General features: G+C 40.3%; 1 pseudogene; it reads left to right on the top strand.

Annotated features, from left to right (window-relative positions):
- The window catches only part of LOC140698316 (MFS-type transporter SLC18B1-like), a 485,714-nt pseudogene extending 470,415 nt beyond the window's left edge, over nt 1-15,299 (top strand).
- Nucleotides 15,300-17,993: the final 2,694 nt, after the last annotated feature.

Genomic DNA, 17,993 nt, shown 5'->3' with positions numbered 1-17,993 from the left:
AGAGTGCTGGGTGAAAGAAAGAATGATGAGGTAAGGCAGCCATGGGCGGGCCTGAATCAAGATGACAGGGAAATGCATTAGCTTTATTCCCAGCATCCAAAATCAGAGTGGAGGACTGTTAACTGACTAAATAAGACTTTCACATGTAAAGAATCACCCTGGAAGTTTGGTTGTCCAAAGGCTTAATATGAATGAATAGTGTGTTAAAGACATTTAGGCACATGAGTAGGACCAGACTAAGACTTTGGGCCCTTAGGCAAGCTAATAGGGAGAACTCCTTGAGAATATGGTTCTTGTGCAGAGACTTACAGGAGGCAGAAGAGGAAACCATATAGATATCTAAGAAAAGGAATTTCCAGACATTTGGAATAGCGAGTGCAAAGATCCTGACGTGCATGTTTGCCTGACATGCTAAAGGAACAGCACAGAGGACTCTGTGGCTAGAATAGGGAGGAGCAGTAGACTATGAGGTCAAAGAGGTAATGGACCTTGCGGCCTCTTTGACCATTACACTGAGTGAAAGAAGATGTTCTTTGAGGGTTAGGAGCAGATTGACACAGCCTGACTTCTGTGACCACATATAGCTCTTGAGTTGATGTGTCACCAATCCAGACGTATTATAAATGACGCCTTCTCAATCCAATCCTTTCTATGTTCTTAGAACATCCCAGGGTCTTTCCTTCCTTAGGGCCTTTCTACTGACATTTTTTCTGCCTGGATCAAATTGCTGGCTACTTCTTGGTCTCTGCTCAGATTGCACCCTTTTAAGAGGCTTTCCATGAACTATCTAAAGTACTTCTTCCCACCCTCATGTACTCTTCATCCTGTGTTCTATATTCTTTAATAACACTTCTCACTATTAGGTTATCTTTAATTTCTTATGCATTTTTTTATGTCTCCTGTGTAAGAATTAAGCTCTGCTAGAGCAGGAACTTCGCCATTCTGGATTAGTGCTATTTGTCCAGTGCCTAGATATTGCCAGGTGCATAATAAATGCCAGATGCTTGATAAATATTTTTTGAATGAAAAAAACTCCCACATTTATTAACACCCACATGGGTTATGATTAAAAGGGAGGGCAACTCCCCTTCACTTCAGTCTTTTCTTGATCCCTCCCAATTCTGAGATTCTCTGAGCCTTCCACATGGTCATCATCCAAAAGACATTCTTGTGTTCTTAACTGCAAGTGGGACCGAGCTGAACAATGTACAGAAAGAACCATGTAGCTCTTTCTAATTTTATAGTCTAAAATCTACTGTTACAGTTTTTTTTTTTTTGGAGAACATATGTAAAATTGTCTAGCACAGTATGTACTTGGAACATAACAGCTACTCAAAAAAGTATGTGCTGAATCTGAGTCTATTAAAAAAAAATGAATGGTGGGTAATTAAATCCTATGCAGGTTGAGTAGTAAATTGTATTTCATCCTATGCATATTTATAGAGTGATTATTATGTATATGGTGTTTGACTAAAGGAAGTGAAAGGAACTAAGATGTATTGAGTGTTAGTATGTGCCAGGACTTATACCAGATGTCCTACGTCTCACTTACTCTTAAAAACAATTATAGGAAATGGGTTACAGTCCTAATTTTAAATAGTAAAAATATATGGTTCAGGGACTCTGAATAATTTGCTTATAGACACAATTTTTTCCTCTTTGTCAGCATCAGCAGTTAGCTAATTCTGCATACTTTCAATATCTGAATTAAATAAGGGATTATTTGGAAAATTCTTTGGAATTTTAACATTTTATTTAAAGAAAGTTTTCTAAAGAGTATATGTTACTTCCTCACCTTAACAAATCCAGGGAAATAGAACTTACATGCTCTTTGGAAAACTGAGGGTCTTATAGGGTAGCTGGTCTACATTCTACACATCACTTTTTTCATTCAAATATTATATATTCAAATCCATAGAAAGCTTTTAAATCCACCATTTTAACTTGGTAAAGTAAATATATTTATTAGAAACAAATAATTGATAACAAATTTAACAATAAAACACAAGATAGTACCAGTAAAATCAAGAGTAAAATAAAGATGTTAGCTATCACTACGGTTATTCAACATTTGGGAGTCTCAGCCAATGAAATGAAAATGAAAAAGAAATGAGAGATAAATATTGAAAAGAGAAGAGCCATCATTTTTATACGACATGACGGGCCACATGCACATCTCAAAAATAAACCAAATGAAAAACTATGAAGACCAATAGAAGAATCCATTGAGAATATCAGACTAGTGCAAAAGTAGTGCTTTCCTAAATTCCAGAAACAATCAGTTAAAATAATAATAATGATAATCCACATTGACAAGAATAATAAACAAGAAATAAATACAAGGAATTATTTCAGTCAAAATGTGACTTTCAAGAAACTTTTGAAAACCACAGAAAAAAAATTTATTTGAAGCTTTTTATTCTCTGTCAACAGTTTTTAGAAGTTAAAAAAAAATAGAAATAAAAAAATCAACCCTGCAATCACTTCTTGGAATTGTTTTGATTTGCCAACAATTTAAACTCTGACTAACGTAGTTTGTGTAAAGGATGTTATACCTTTGAGTGTATATGTGTGTGGGTGCTGATAATTTTGCATTTTCTTTGGGGGATTAGAAATGGAAAACAATTCAAGCTGAGAAAATTATTCTTAAATACTCATTTTTATAAATTTTATTAAAGAATTTTGTTAAACCTTTGCCCCCCAAATACAAGATCTCTACAAGAAAACCACAAAATTTTATAGTGTATCATCTTTACAGTTTAGAAAATAATGGAATGCCATGTTTAACTCCCTAGTGAGAAGAATTAATATTGTTCAGTTTCCTCTACATCAATCCTTATATTGCATACAATTTCCACAAAAATGCCAAGACCCTTTAGGGGGTATCTTTTGGGGAAGTAGTGACTCTTACATTTCTGGTTTGTGTTCACAACTGCAAAGTCCAGAAAAGGACAAGTGACCATGTTGGAGCTGGATGTGTCCTCAATGCCAAATGAGAGGTATTGCCTTCTCTTTCTGCATTTCAGGAGGTTATTTGGTATAATATACTGAAATAATAACTAAATATGAGTAGAAGCTGCAGACAGGCAAGTAGCATTAGGACTTCTAACCATGGAGAAGTCTAAATGAGCTGGTCTAAAACCAGCAAAAAGATACTATAGAGGGAGAGGATTGTTTCAGGGGCCATGCTGGTCTTGAGTCTGCAGGCAATGGGATGGCAGAGAGGAAAATTCAGGAAATTTGGATCAGAGACTTGCTGTGTGATCTTAGGTTAGTCACTTTCCCTCTCTGAGGGTCAGTATCCTTATCTATGGAATGAGAGGAGTGATCTAGGTAAATATATTATAAGATTTTCTCCAGAAACTTAGGATTCTCTGGAAATGACTCTGGGGCCACCTCAGGGGACAAGAAGAAAGCTGCCCAGAGTTCTGTGGTTTCCCACCCCCACCATGTCTACCAAGGTCCAATCTGCTTTATATTAATGAGGTTTCTATCAATAATTTTACTAGAAGAAAAGTTCCCATGTGTTCAAAAGTATGTAAACTAAACAAACCAAATTCCTTGATCTAAATAACTGAGGATTGGCTTCTGTTCTTAGTACATAACATGTGTTATATCATCCAACTCTTACAATAACCCTATAATGTACCTATTCCCATTTCACAGATGAGGAAACTGAGTCTAAGTCACTCACTCAAAACCATAATTTTTACATGAGAAGTGGCTGTCCGATTCCAGAGGGTGGTTATGATGCTGTATTTGCCTCCAAAGGGAAGGCAGGAACGTGGATGATTTCTAAGTCTCTTCAGATTTGAAAGTTTGTGTCTATATTTCCCGTTCTATATATGTTAAATAAGTGTCATTCAAGATGCATTAATTCAGCCATTCAATAAATAATTTTTGAGCATTTATGGGCTAGGGTTTGGGACCCCTGAAGCAGAGTGGACCCCTGCCTTCATGGGGCATCCATTGCCAAGTCAGCTGTGGGCACTGCCCAGGAAACTTGGGTAGCTGTGAACAGAGCCAGTGGGTGTCCCATGAGCTCTGCCTTTTATAGGCCTGCTCCTCATCCTTCAGTGACCACATTGCCCAGTTCCTGAAAGCACAATTAATTTTTACTCACTTCCTGACTGCAGTACGTGTCATCTGTCATTGAGACTACCAGACCACTTTGATGGGCTGCAGAAGCACTGGGGCAGCTCTGGGGAGGTCAGAGTTCCCTGTTAGGTCATAGTTTCTGCTTGGAGGCAAAGATAAAGCGATTTGGAACTCCCACAGGAACAAGTGAAATGAATGGGGACTAATGGTCAGGGAAGAGGGATTGGAATTTAAAATCTTTGGAAATGTCAACAGATCCAGGAAAGTCTCCTCAGCCCAGGGTTCTCTGAGACTCACCTGGAGGGAGATGATCAATTCTAGAAATATCAGGGATCACCAGGTACTCAACATAGATAAACAGACGTTAATGAGGCAGATTTAGTTAGATGATTTTATAAGCACTGTCATGTAGATCTATCAATGGGGAAAAAATGCATAGTTAAGCTCAGGTTGAAGATAATTCTCCCGCAGCGTGTATGCCCAAGCTTTATTCAGTTATTTGGGAAAAAAAAATCTGATGAAATGTAAAATTACTCTATTTAATCTGAGTTTCTCATGCAGTGTGTGTTAATATTTGTCTTCTTTTTTACTTAAGTGGCTCTGTGGTTGAGTTTGCAATCACATAACCACTGAATATGCAAGATATAAACCACAGGCAATTCAGTGATATCCAAGGCAGTAGGGCTGCCTTGATTAAGCTGATGTATTATTAAGATGATAAACACAGCCCAGCCCAGCCCAGCCACTGAGTAAAATATGATGTCTGGCTGAGGGTCACTTTTCCAAGAGATAGCTAGAGCCCTGGGTGCTGTGAAGGAGTTGAGAGGCAGCACCCCCCACCTGAAATCTCCCTGCCATTTCTCCTTTGGCACTCAACATTTTGTTTTTTGGAGACACCAATTAAAATATAACTTTGTTACAGGGGAAAAAGGAAGAATCACAGGAACAACTGAATGGAATTTCCCGTTTTTCTTCCTGCCCTTGTGGATGGCTCCTTTTCCACTGCCTTCCAGAACTCCTTTCCTTCTGTCTGACCCTTGAATGTTGGGGCTCCCAAATTTGGGTTCTTAATTCTTCCTGTCTTGCTCAACAGTGGGAAGTTGATACCCTGGCTCCACTCAGAAAATAGAATCAATGCCAGATCATCCAACAGAAGACAAGTTAATAAGGGCAACTGGTAATAAAAGGGTGGGGAAAACTGCAGAGCCAAAGGGGGGAAGTTGAGGCAACCCATGGAAAAACTCCATGGAAGCAGTTGGCACTACCTACGTCCCAGGGCCAGGGCTGCCCAAAGAAGCTGGAGCCACAGAGCGAGAGGCAACCACTGCGGGAGAAGTGACTATAAACAGAGGTGGAGGCACCAATTACCCTGACTTTTCCCTTCTCCGCCCTCCTGTCTCCTCCAAGGTCTCCCCCTGGGAGAAGCCAGCAGTCAGTGACACTTGGGAAATTGGCTACAACTAGCAGGTAAGGGGCAGAGAACCGATGTGAGAGTAAACAGGAATTGGGAGTTTGAGATTTGCAGATACTAACTACTATACATAAAATAGATAAACAACGTTTCTACTGTATAGCACAGGGAACTGTATTCAATATCTTGTAGTAACCTCTAATGAAAAAGAATATGAAAAGGAATATATGTGTGTATATGTAAGACTGAACTATTGTGCTGTACACCAGAAATTGACACAACATTGTAAACTGACTATACTTCGATTAAAAAAAAAAGAGTTAACAGGAAATAGCCAGCCAATCGTCTACCTCACTCACTCACCTATATCGGGTGATGAATTCCTATTTCCAGCCTGGATCTCTTTCCTGAGCTTCAGATGCACACGTTCACCATGTGTAGACATTGCCACCTGGATCTCTGCCCAGGATTTAAAAGTCGACCTGCCCAGGACTAATTCATTATTTCCCAAGAGTCACTTCTTTCTTTTTGTATCTGTATCGTCCTCAACCCACTTCCTCCCACCAGCCTTTTCATTGTGATTAGATTATCTAGTGGTTTGTCTATCTGTTGATTTTTTAAAAAAAGAAACAATACTTTGATTTACTTAATAATTTAACTGCTTTTCTGGGTTTTGTCTCATGTATTATGCTTTTATTTTTGCTGTTTCTAGTCTGCTTTCTTTCTTTTTTTTTGAGATGGGAATTTGCTTTTATGGCATCATTTTTATTGATAGAAATATTTAAGGCTTTGTAATTTAATTTTTTTTAGAATTATGCAATTTTGGTTTATATTTCAACTTTCACTTGAGAATGTTAAATGGAGTGTTTTTAAATCTCAGAGAGGTGGACTTGTTTTTTTTTAAATTTTATTGTTAATTTCTTAGTTTACTGAAAGATCTGAGAATGTTATTTGTATTCTTTTTATTGTATGGAAACTATTATCTTTATGAAATGATGTATCTTCAATTTTCATGAATCATTCATTATGCATTGAGAGGAAAGAAAAATTCCCTGTTCATTGGGAGTACATTTCAATGTTTACTCTCAAGTCTGATCTTTCTTATGTTTATGCTATTCAAATCTTTTATATTGTTACTTAATTTAGGTCCACTTGGCTACTGAGAGTGGACTGCTGAAGCCTTACATTATATAAGGTTTCTATCTATTTCCACTTGCATCTCCAACACTGAAAGCTTGAAAACAAGCACTTGCTTAGTGTTCAGCTTTCAGGTTAAATAAATTATGACATCCATTCAGTAGGACATGTTACAGCCATTAAACTGGATAACGAAGAAAGCTATTTTTATTTTACAAGATATACTATTGAAACATACGGTATACATTTTGTTAGAAAGCATTCTTTCAGACAATCTAAAAAAATCTACAGTGCTTAAATTTTCTGTAAGAAATGCGTATTGCTTATTTAATGAAAGAAAAGAAAATCTTGAAACAAAGGTTGAGTTGAGTTCCACAATATTTATTAAGTGTCTAGAAAAAATGGGCCAGGTGTTGTGCTGCAGGGGTGAATGAGACATAATCTCTTCCCTTAAGAAAGTCACAATTTAATACAGAAGACAGATATATATTTTTTAAATGGCTGTAACATACAACAATAGAATAAATAAATTGTTATCCAGAAAAGCTAGTGATTAATTCTTTTCTTTTTTTTTTTTTAAACACATTTTTCCCTTTGTCTTTAAGAAAAAAATTTTTTAAAATGGAGGTACTGGGGATTGAACCCAGTACCACATGCATGCTAAGCATGTACTCTACCACTGAGCTCTACCCTCCCCTAAGAGTGATTCATTCTTAATGCAGTAAGAATTACTTAATGAGGGGGCCCTTCATAGAAAAGATAACTGATGAGGCAAACCAGAGTTGGGTAAACATACCCTTTTCTAGCTAAGCCCACAAATACATATTTGAATACAAAGCAGGCTGACTATGGGGTGATCCCTTGATTTCCCTGTGAGGGGATTTAAAAAGTTTTACAGCTAACTTAAATTTGTAAACTTTTAGAGATATTTAGAAATAATAAAATATTTCACTATGTTACTTTTATTCATCTACTTAGACATACTTAATCAAAAATCATGAATTACATAAAATAATGTAATTACATAAAATAATTTAGAAATATTGGTTTTTGTACTCATAATTTAAAAAATATTTATTCTAACGCTTCCCTTAGTCTTCAACTTCAATGTTTTTTTACTTCCAGAACCACAATTGGAGACATCGAATTTATAGACCATCATAGTCATGTCTGTTTAAATTGTTTGAGATACAGCACTGTTAGGGGCCAAATTGTGTCCCCGACCAAATTAATATGTTGAGGTCCTAACCCCTAGGATCTCAGAATGTGACCGTATTTGGAGATGGGGGTCTTTTTAGAGGTCATCAAGTTTAACTAGGTCATTAGAGTGAGCCCCAATCCATACTGGTGCCCTTTTAAAAAGGGGAACTGTAGAGACAGACAGGATTACCTGGAAGAAAGCATGTGAACATGAAGACGGCTACTTACAAGCCAAGGAAAGAGGTCTGGGACAGATCCTTCCCTCACAGCCCTCAGAGGGAGCCCACATTGTCTACACTTTGATCTCAGACTTCCAGCCTCCAGAACTGTGAGACAATGCATTTCTGTTGTTTAAGCTGCCCAGTTTGTGGCATTTTGTTATGGAAGCCCTAGCAAACTAATATATGCACTTTTGTTTTTCCTCCTGGAAAAAAAAAAAATTAGCATCCATATGTCAAGTGCAGAGATTTGGTCATTCTTGTTCCTCAGTTCATGGCATACTGTCATGGGACCCTTTTAAAAACATGTTTATTTTTACTTCATTTCTGATTATTTTCTGCATCACCTTGTATCTCCAGTCCCATACCTCTTTTCTCTCTAGATGTCCATGCTAATTTCCTAAATGCACACACTACTTCCAGCCCACCTCATATATGTGTGGAGAACGCAGCCTTGAAAAATAATAGTGTTGTCTTCCATGTATTTGTTTTGTATCTGCATGATGCTATTGTTTGATGAACCTCACTTCTAATTTTGTTTACTCAAAGCCATGATTCTGAATTCTCTCCATATTGCTATGTCACGAGAGTTCATTGTTTTGGACTACTGCATAGCATTCCATTGTCATATACCACACTTCACCCATCTCCCTACCAAATGACGGATATTCAGGGACATCTAGCTCCTTGTTACTACTGACAATGTGATGCAGCACTTTTGAACCTGTGCCTGACCTTGTTGCTAAAAATGCTTTCTCTGTAGGAATCCTCCCAAAGAACATTTAGTAAAATAGCTTTTTTTTCACTGCCGTGATATATTATTTCTGCTCAAATGCCTTCATATTCATCATCTCATTGGATACACGAACCAATCTGAGAGGTTGGGTAAGAATGAAGTTATTGACCCTATTCCACAGATGAATAAGCAGAGTCTCAAGGATCTGGAGATGTTTAAGTCTTACCTAACTGGTCAGAGGAAGGTTGAAAACAGAATCTGGATCTTCTATATTCTAGATGGAGGTGACGGTAAAAGGAGTCTACAGGGAAAGTGGGAGAATGGAGATGAAAACTGGAGTGTGTGTGTGTGTGTGTGTGTGTGTATTCCAATCATTTGGCTCACTTTTTCAAGAATGGGGGGATAATTAAAAAAAAAAGTAGATAAAACAAAGTTCTTATTTGGATCACCTCCTAATCTTGTCATGGAAGACAAGGCATGGACATTTTAGCCTCCAACATTACTGCAACACCAGGCCTAGAGTGATAACAATTGCAGGTCAATGGGATTTGTCGTCCTTCAGGACTGACCCTTCTGTTTTCTGAAGGTGAGGACAGTGCCCTGGCTTCAGATCATGTTACACTCTCAAGGTTGGCTGATTCCTGTTGCAAAGGAATCATCTGTTTTTTTTTTTTTCCCCTGACAAATGTATGTTATGCATTTTCCTTGGGCCTGGCTGCATGCTCAATTCTAGACATATTCTAGTGAAAAAGAAAGAGTTCCTCCCCTCAGTGTGTTCCTTGTCCAGAGGCCCTCCAGGTAGAATGATGACTACTGGGAATGGAGAGCAAAGGATGGGATGGGTACCCAAGAGTGGGGACAAGGGACTAGAGGCATCCCTGTCTTCAAGACTCTTTTCCCATTTCCATGTAATGATACTTTCTTCTTCCCCTTAATTTCTTGGAGTTTAAGGTAGCATATGAAGATTAAGCCCTCCCTGCCCTCAGGAACAGAGAAATCCATTTTTATGTTTTGAGTATTTTGTCTTCAGGTTTAATGGACTAACAAAGTCCATCATCAAAAGGACAAAAGGAAGGAGTGTTTTGGGATGAGGGAGAAGGCTATGAGGACACAGGAGGGAGGGAGTGGAGCTTCCCCTGGCTTTGGGTAGAAGAGGCCTGTGGATACAGAGAAGCTTGACTCAGCCACTGCCCTGCGCCATCTCCCTGGATGGATGGCCAGGCCTCAGAGGGTATGACTGCGTGGTCCAACTAGGGAGGAAAGGGTTCTGAGGCACTGTATGTCTTTCACAGGCCTCTCGAGGTAGGAAAGTGGGTAGCAATGAGGCTCCAAGAGAGCAATGGAAAAGCAGGCCAAGATTATTGGTAGAAAATATAGTGGGCGGGGGTCTAAAGGTCTCCCCTCTTCTTATTCTGCATTCTGAATGTAGGTACAACTCCAATAAAAGACTGAGAAAGGATTTCCCATCAAACTCTTGCAGTGGGGACTTAAAGAAAAAGTTAAGTTGATTAATGAAAAATCAAAAATCGTGCTATTGCCTGTCTGAATCTTATGGCCAAGATTCTTGTCTGTGATGGGGGTATTCAATTGGAGCCCTGCTGAGGAAGGGCCATGGCCTCTGGCCACCTGCTCAACTATGCTGGTTCTGCAGCTCAGCTTCGCTGAGAGATGCTGACTGTTTTGACTGTTTCTTACTTTACAAGAGAATTCCTGGCTCCTCTGCTACCTTTCTCCACAGGCTGTCCAGGAATTCCAGGTGCTCCTCAGTGGTGGTTTCCAAGAAGAAAGGCACATTTTGGAGCCTTAGGCTCTTCCCGGGGAAGCCTGTGTAGCAGAGTCTGACTCTCTGGCAGGAGTTACAACGTTACCATCCCATTAATGGGTAATATGCACAGGGATAGGTTAGATTGCTTCCATTATTCAAGGAGCTCCATGTGCCTGGTAGCAACAATTACCAAGACGCATAAATACAACAAAGTTAATTAAAATGTTAGCTGATATAAATAACCTAAGGTTATTGAACATTGTTCCATTTTAAATTAATAAATACGCAAAGGTAATGTTTATAATTAAAGCTATAATTTATCTTCATGCTCTGTTTGTTTAATAGCAGTGGTAATATAATGCTACATGCAGAAATGTAGTAATAGATTTGTTTAGCACTGACATTATAAACAAATGTCTCAGTCTATTTATTCTAAGTTATGATACAGATTCTTTTCACATGCATCTGATGGCCTTTAAACCATTTAAAATGAACTGCATTAACGTAATCTAATCTTGATACTGAACATAACATTTCAGTTTGAATTATCCTGAATCCATGATCCATTTTATTACTCACAAAGCACTTTATACATTTATGATAATGGCAAACCTTGCTCTGTTATTTAAATCCCATTTCGAACGGGATGTTATTTTTTTTAAATAAATAAGTCCCACACATTTGGGGTAGTAAAGTACAAATAAGGAAAAGTCAATGCCCAGCAAGCCCTTTAACAAAGCAAACAATTCAGATTTTTATGACATTAGCAAATAATAAAGGGAAGAACTGACATTTACAGTTGATGAAATTTTATGTTATAACAGATGATGAAAATGGAATGAAAATCACATAGAAAAATTCGTCCAGGAGGGTCAGCCATTCTAAGGCAATCTCTACCAGTGGACTGTCTTCAGGGTCACTTTTCTAACGTCAACCTTTATTCAACCCTCAGAAAGGTCTCAGGTCTACCCTGGAGAGTAAGGCTTGTTCAAAAAGCAGAGCAGGGAACATAACTTCAGTCTCCTTTTGAGTCCCCCTCCTGTTAGCTTCCTTCTCTGCCCTCCCCACTTCCTCCTCCCTCCCTTTCATTCACCACCTCCTGCTCTCCAGGGAACACTTATTCTCCACCTTCTAATTTAAATTATAATAAGCAACCAACCGGTTTTCTCCTATGGTTGCTTGAGGTAGGGAGGAAAGAGAAGAGAGTTTTCTGTTTCTTTCTTGTGTATTGCTAATGTCTTTCCCTTAACACAGCTTCTTGTTTCTTTCCCTTCTTAATCCCTGTTAAAATAAATGTTTCTTCTGGGTTGATTTGCAGTCACTGAAAAAAAATATTCCACTTTATTTTAGTAAGAATATTTCTTTCGATGTCTTAGAAACAGTTGCCCCTAAAGTCAAATAAACAACAAATTTAATTTTTTTTTAAAGACATTTCTTCCTTTCTTCTAAAGGAAGTTAAAAATGTAGCAAGCCTATTTTTGGAGAAAGAATGGACCAGAGAGTTTAAAAAAAAAATCTAAACAGATTACACACTTTGAAAAATCCTAAAAGGATTTTGATACTGGAACCTCTGAAATTCAGGAAGGATTTAAATTTAGGATTATAAACTATCCCAGTGCAAAATCCTCCTGTGATCAAATATCACATTTTAGGGGACTGAGTGCCTTTGTAGCTGCCTCTCAGGCTGGTTCTTCTCGTTCTGTTCTGTATTAATAAAACAGGAGGACTGTGGGGCTCAGGGCAAACTTTGCAGAGCTGGGCTGCCAGGCTGGCCTGCTGTCAAAGACTCAGGCTTCAGAAATAAGTCAGAGGGTTCCAGTCCTTCGCAGAAGCTCAGAGGGGCTGGGAGAGGCTGAAATGGTTGCCTGCACTGGTAGATCTCAGCTGCAAGCAAGCCCTGAATAAAGAGGCATGGGATTGGGCCAGAGGAAGTGATGTTTGAGGAAAGAAGAGATGATTAAAACCCCAACTTCCCCCTCCCTTTTGCTGCCTTCCCACATATCCTTTAAATTCAGGCCCTCTTAAATGTACCCTATGTTTGCTCCTTTCCTATGGGTGTTATGTGGTATAGACAGAGAGAAGGAGGAATGGGTTGGCAGGATTCAGAACATGCTACCACAAGATAAAGTGTTTTGGCATATAGAATATTTTAAGCTGATGGAATTTGAGAAATGGCAGGTGCAGGAGGGACTTCCTGACCTTCCCCTGAAGCAGAAGAGCAGGTAAGATAAGCAGATAAGACCTTCATGTGAGAGTGTAATGGGGAAGAACAAAGCTGACTCCATATTAGAGCTGTTCCTTTGGCTCTAACCCTGTGCTCTGTGTCTTATGCTTAGTCGTGCAGGTTCTGCACCTTTTGTAAAAGAATGTTGCCTTTAGCCTGAAATATATAGGAGAACCCATACTCAAGACTCTATCTTTAAGGGTATAACATTTTTTTTTGTTCATATAGAGACAGCAAATTCCAGAACAGAGAATAACATTTTCTTGTTGGCGGTCTACAGGAACTTCATGACCTGACCTACGTGGAAAGCTGCAAGAACAAAGGATCCGACACCAAGAAGTTTGCAGCAACCAAACACATCCCTTCCCCTTTTTAGCGTAAAAGGAACCTGAATTCTGACTTGGGTAAGATGGTTTTCTAAGACATTAGTCCCCCATCTTCTTGATCGGCTGGCTTTCGGAATAAAGTCGTTACTCCTCGCCCCAGTACCTTGTCTCCCGATGTACTGGTCTGTCCAGCGGCGAGCAGAACGAGTTTGGACTCGGTGACAAATTTTGGCACCAGCCGGCTTCCATCGGGCAGCGTTCCGGTTAAGGCTCTAGCGGCTGCCGGGCCCCCTTCCCCTCAGGATTCTTCTCCCTTCAAAGTTCCCGGAAGTGACCGGGCCGCCCCAGAGCTGGGCAGCTGGAGCCAGGAATCTCATCTGGGAGAGGCTGTAGGGTAAGTGGCCCCGGTGTGTGCAGCCGGAAACTTTGTTCCTCTCCCGTTTGGGGCTTTTTTCCTTGGAACAAGCCAGTTTGTTTTGTGCTTGAGGTGGGTATCCTGTTGGAGAGAGGGAATAATTGCTGGACTTTTACCTGATTTGTGAACTGGTTCGTTTGTCTCTGGATTGTGGCATTTCTGCGCCGGATGTGTTTTGTTTATCTTGTATTTCTGTCTTAAAAAAAAAAAAAAAAGAACGGGGACTGTTTCAACTATCCCTAAAGAAAGTCGTCTGAGGCGCGTTTTGGGTAAGTGGTCTGATTACAGCGATGAACCTGCGCCTAGGGGAGGATGAACAGTGTGTGGCCATAGTACGTGTGCGGATCTCCACAGGGGCTTCTGCAGGGTTATCTCCACATACCGCCGTCCTTGCTGTGTTAATTATGTTATTTGTGGTCTCCTGTGTTGTTGGTACATGTTAAACCCCAAGGCCAAACTTGAGCATGCATTTAGGATTTCTGTTTATCCTCTGGGTTTTTCATTTCATTTTGTTTTGATTCTGTTTCCCCATTTACAGCCAAGTTTTATGATATTTAAAACGTTTACTGATGTCAAGTGGAGGGAAGGGACAAAAAAACAACCTATCTGTTCTGGTCCAAGAGTGGGACCTTCCCAGGGAGAATATAAAGGTCCCACTTGGTTCCTAAAATCACCAAAAGCCCCTGCCCAGAATTCAGCCCAGTTGGTTGATCCCAAGACAAAGTGATTAAAGAGGATCAGTTGCTGTTTATGGTTTTACAATAAAATGCTGAGGAATGGTGGCCTTTGAATGGCCCTATACAATCCTGCAATTACAGATATTCTATGAAAATGCAGGGAAGAATGATAAAATCCCCTATGTACAAGCATTTGTGCTATTACCTCAGGGAAAACAAGAAAAGGAAAGGAATGGGTGAGGATACGTTGCTTCAAATCTTAACTCTGCTGGCTGAACTAGCTGTCCCAGCCACTCTGGCCATTATGCCAATGCATTTACCCCCTCCTCTGCTTCCCATTCCTACACAGCTAGCCCCAGTTCCTGGGCCCAGGAAGCGGTCAAACAGGCTCCCTCTCCTTATAGGGATCAATTAGAAAATCCTGTGATGGTTCTTTGGGCACAGGGACCTAGTCTGGTATTTCCACCTAAGACCCGACAGGGCACCCAGTTTGGACCAGGAGCCACTCCCAGCACAGGGCAATTTCCCCTACAACATTATCCCGTAGGGGGCCTAAATGCAAACAGCCAGCAGGCTGGGTTTAACTAAATTAAAGAAATTCAGCAAAAACCAAGTGAAGGCCTCTCTGAATTTTTAGAAAGGATTTATCAGATCGACAGCAGATCCTGAGGCCCCTGAAAATGCTGGAATGGTAAATATGAGAAAATTGCAAAAATTTGATGATACGTTTGGAATGTACACTTCTCAGTTGGTAGAGGTTGCTTTTAAAGTGTTAACAGGGAAACACTCATTCTGGAAACTCATCACTTTACTTAAGGTTGCCCTTATATCCTTCATCAGCACCTCACTCAAGTCTGGTTTTGGCTTCCTTGATCCTACGCTGTCCCTTTTTGTTTTGGAAAAATTTAATTTACCAGCTGGATATGTGGGACTGGTATTCCTACGTTTGGCACCATTTCTTCACCACCGTTGGGCCTACTCAGTGATAAAATGCCACATCTAAGGAAATGGCTTCTGGTTTTTGGAAACTAAATCACAGCAGGATGCTACATGCTCTTAGGACCTGCCCCATTCTTGCACTTTAAGAGGTGATGGCCCTCCAGGATGTGCAAGGGAGACGCCCAGGCAGGCAGCTTTCAAAAGAACAGATTTTTGTACTGATATCAGCAGTTTCCATTAACGTAGGTTCCATGATGTGCTATTCTGTCCTTGGACCCTTTATCCCCAAGGAGGCTGGAAAGAATGGAGCCAGCGATATAGTTATTGGTATGATCCTTGGGTGTTATGCTTTGTTTGACTTGCTGGCATCTTTGGTATTTGGAAAATGTCTTGTGCATATTGGAGCAAAATTTATGTCTGTAAGAGGAATGTTTGTCTCAGGAGGAGTTACAATTCTCTTTGGTGTACTGGACCAAGTTCCAGAAGGACCAGTGTTTATTGGCATGAGTTTTCTAGGGAGTATAACAGATGCAGGAAGTTTTGCTGTAGCAACTACTGCATCTTTTTCTATCCTTGCAAAGGCTTTTCCAAATAATGTGACTACAGTACTGGGGAGTCTTGAGACTTTTTCTGGACTGAGACTAAAGCTAGGGCCTCCTTTAGGTGGCTTCTTATAAAACCCTTGGCCTATGAGGTGCCTTTTCTTTTTCTGGGATATATAGTTCTGTTGATGGTACCCCTCAACATGTATGTTTTACCTTATCATGAATCTGATCCAGGGAAATAATTTTAAAAAATACGGGAACCTCTCATATGCTAGAAAGAGAGGAACACTCTGATGATAAATAAAGAGGCCTAAGATCTCCCTTGGACTTGAGGCACCCAATTCCAATCCCCACAGAAGCCCTGGGTAAACTTGACAGTGGAAAATGAGATGATGGACTTTCTGATTGATACGGGTGATAAACACGAGGTGGCACAGAAAGTATCTCAATCCATCCAAACGACAAAATCGTTTGTTCTTACGACCTCTAGAATGCCAACGAGGGGACCTCACCCTGAAACATAGTTTACAGCAGAGATGCTGCCTTCCAATGGACTGAAAAGTATCTTCTCTGTCTGCTGGCTTTCCAAATAAAGTCGTTATTCCTTGCCCCAATACCTCATCTTCCGATTTATTGGCCTGTCGTGTGGAGAGCAGGATGGGTTTGGACTTAGTAACAAGAGGTGCCCCCCCCACCCCGGGAGCATCCTCAGAGGGCACCAGGGGAATCTGACAAACAGGCCTTGTAAGTTTCCCCTGTTTACCAGGATGACCGCATATCCCCTTCTATCACTTTTTCACACAACTTCCCACTCCTCATCTAAAGTATCGTGAGTAAAAATACTCAACGTTTGACTGTTTCTTCAGGTCTTCATTTCATTAGGAAAACTCCCAAGTCAAGTAAAACTCATATTAAGTAAATTTGTATGCTTTTTCTTGTTAATCTGTCTTTTGTTATAGGGGCCGCAGCTGAGAACTTAGGAGGGTCAAGGAAACCCCTACAGGGTCAAATTCTTGCTCTCTTTAAGTCTGGCTTCTAGTAATCATTCAAGTATATCTGTACACAAAATTCTGTCTATGTTAGGGGTATTTCTAGAATGCTGGGACCAGAAGGATTCATTGATAACATCTAACCTAGAGATTTTAAAGCTTTAATAACCAAATTATATACACTGACAAAGAGTATTTGCTTGACCAAACTTTAGTCAGGCTCCTGAAACTTCTTCTAGATTTATCTATGCATTTTTGGGGTAAAACCTAGTTTTAGCAAGAATCTTGCTAATTCAGTGTAACCAGAATCCCCCACCCTCAATATCTGATCACCTTTGATATCTGATCAGGTTCCTCATCCTCTACCAACACTTCCCCACCCTCAGACCCAGGTGATGTCTGATCACGGTGGCCTGTTTGCAGCAAGAATCCTGTTAGCTTGGCTTAGACAGAACCCTGACATTTTCTCTTAGTAACTTTCCATCCACTGACCCTACCCTGCTCCTTGCCTATAAATTCCCGCTTGCCCATAGGATATTCAGAGTTGAGCCCAATCCCTCTTTTCCCTGCAAAATCCCACTGCAGTGGTTATACCTGCTGAGAGAGCCCTGCCCTCTTTGACTGAAGTCTTCCTTCCTGTGATTTAACAAGTGTCATTGAGTTTTTATTCTTTGATAACCGCCCCCCCCACAACACACACACACACACACACACACGCGCACGCGCGCGCGCGCGCGATGCTGAGACATTCTTTCAGGTGGAGAGGAAATTTAACCTGGAAGCCCAGGATGAAGAATAGATAAGAGGAACATTGATCTTATTTGGGCAGCAGGCTGGAGGTCCTCTTCTCACATTTTCTCTCGTCTCCCAAGGTGGTTCCTGCAATACCTTTATAAAACATTAGAAATCCACACAACAGCTTGAAGATCCTTAAATGGGTCCACCCTCTTCTTTTTCTGCTCTTCTACTGAACAAAAAGTCAAACAAGGAGGCCATGGAGGGCCATTGAGGTCGCCCAGGGGCACCCAGCTGACCTAGGCCCCAAACCCACGTGCCCCAACTCTAAGCTTAGATCCTTTTCCTTAAGGGTGTCATCAAGCTTTGCTCAGTTTTGCTCTGTGTACTCTAACAAACAGAGAACCCAAAATTGGGCTTAAAAATTGCCTAATAAATTCAGCAATTAAATTTAGAGCCACGAGATTTGATGGGCCAATAGAAACGGACAGGTTCATGTTGACCCTCAGAAAACAGGTCGGTGATTTTGACAGATAAAACCATTGTGAAGGTTTGGTAGTGGTTGCCATGGAGACTAG

The sequence above is a fragment of the Vicugna pacos genome, chromosome 9 (assembly GCF_048564905.1).
Source record: "Vicugna pacos chromosome 9, VicPac4, whole genome shotgun sequence".
NCBI lineage: Eukaryota > Metazoa > Chordata > Mammalia > Artiodactyla > Camelidae > Vicugna > Vicugna pacos.
Note: the sequence above shows the minus strand (reverse complement) of the source record. Positions and strands in the feature narration are given on the sequence as shown.